The sequence below is a fragment of the Myzus persicae genome, unplaced genomic scaffold (genome assembly GCF_001856785.1).
Source record: "Myzus persicae strain clone G006 unplaced genomic scaffold, MPER_G0061.0, whole genome shotgun sequence".
Lineage (NCBI taxonomy): Eukaryota > Metazoa > Arthropoda > Insecta > Hemiptera > Aphididae > Myzus > Myzus persicae.
In genome coordinates this window covers 24,322-26,532 of record NW_019100689.1, presented here as the reverse complement: position 1 = coordinate 26,532, position 2,211 = coordinate 24,322, and positions in this window count along the sequence as shown.

The following is a 2,211-nucleotide window of genomic DNA, read 5'->3' as shown; positions in this document are numbered from 1 at the left end:
AAATAACAATCCGATCGTTGGTTAACGATAAATCGTTCTTAAAGCATGTTTGAATTTTCGTCAATTTGAACAGCGATCAGTTATTAAAACTAGTGATGGGCACTATCGAATAGTCACTATCGAACTATTCGATAGTAGTTCACTATTCGAACTATTCGATAGTCATTCCAAAACTATTCGAATAGTTAAAACATTCGAATAGTCACGATATATTCGATAGTTTAAAAACTATTCGAATAGTTATTCATTCGAATAGTTCGAATAGTCGAATAGTCGAATAGTTCGAATAGTCGAATAGTTGAATAGTTCNATCAAATAAAAAATTCGTAATAGAGTATTTATACTATTTAATATTTAAACAAATATGAAGTAATATAATCATGTTTTTCTATTTTGAAGGCTTTATTTTACGATTTTAATTGTATATTTGCCATTTGGATGTTTTTTTTTAATAAATCATATTTTTTTATGGATATTTTTTATTTTTTGCATATTTCAACGTTTTACTGTTTTAGCGCATATTTAAAATATTGAAGGGCATATTTGGTTGGTTTTTATTTTTTAATGCATATAATTCTATGCTCTAGTAATAATTTACGAATTGAAATATTCGAATAGTCCATCTCCATAATAAAACTATTTGAAATTGAAACTTATTCGAACTATTCGATAGTGCTATTCGAATATTATTCGAACTATTCGATAGTGCTATTCGAATATTATTCCGAATTATTCGATAGTACTATTCGAATAGTCTTCGAACTATTCGATAGTTTATCAACCTATTCGGTAGTGCCCATCGCTAATTAAAACCTGTTACAATTATACTTTGTATTACTAATTTATTATTATTATTTTAATTGTTGTAACTAGTAATAAATTCATGAAAAATAATGTATCAAAAAAAAGTGAATAAGTGATTAAGCTTAAAATGTTATGAATTTTAAATTAAATTTTTCAAATGTTTGTAATTTTGATGAATTTCATATAAATTTTAATTAAATAAAAACATTTCTTAATATTGTTTTGATATTGTGTTTACTACAATAATTTAAAAGGAAAATTGTATCCCATTTCAAGTTTTTTCACGAAATATCATAAAATGTATAAGGTACTTAAATAAAAATATAATTTTAGAAAATTCTAAATTAGTGAATCTTTAAATAGAAAAATATTTTGTCATAGTGAAATTAAGAATTTGAATTATGTAATTTCTAGTTATAACAACAAAAAAAAATGTTACAAAATGTATCGTCTACTAACTAGATCCACTTTGCTTGTTGCAACTACACCCCAAATTGAAAATCATAGTATTTTGTCTTCTATAAAACGTGTAGGGACATTAAAGGATTTAAGTGAAAAAACATGCGTATATATCGATAGTAAAACCATTACCTCTATCGCTCCTCTCAGAATTTTAATCACATACCAAACTTTGCAAAACTAATAAAAAAAATGTGATAAACGATAGTCATTAAAAAATACTTAATAATAATGATATAGGTTCAAACTCCACCACTGTTTATATTAATTAATCATTGAAAACAAATTTTACACATAAATTCCACCACGATATATTTATAACCACATACCTACGCCTGTAATGTATTGAAAAAACACTAAAAACCATGTCCTATACCTACCGTATAATTTTAAGTCGCATGCAAATATACAATTCTTATTAAACCATAACTTATCATATATTATAACATGAATTTGTAAAAAAAAGTATAAAAGTATTTTTTTTTTCAGTTAAAATACGTACGTGAATCTTATGATATTTGACTGAAATAGAATAATCATGTTTTTATTTGTGTAAACGAAATGCATGAGCTTGGAACCAAAAGATGAATGAAAAAAACATTTTTTTTTTATCGATATCCATTTTTTATATTACATGGCTCTTATGTCTTCTAATACTCTGTCGACAAGATCTAGGCATTTTTCCCAAACATTTGTAATGTCTGACAAAGTGGGTAAATAATTAAAACTATAAATTACTATATTGTCTATATTATATTAATAGTAATTTATTGTCATGTATGGAAGTACAAAGTATTTAAGTATTATACAAAAATAAGAAATAATGGTAGGAAACTGCAAGAATATTTACTATTATAAATTATTCAAAGTATAGATACACAAGTTATAAATTGTTGTGCTGAAGAATTTGGTATTTTTAGGAAGAATTTAATTTGAATTTTGGTTCCA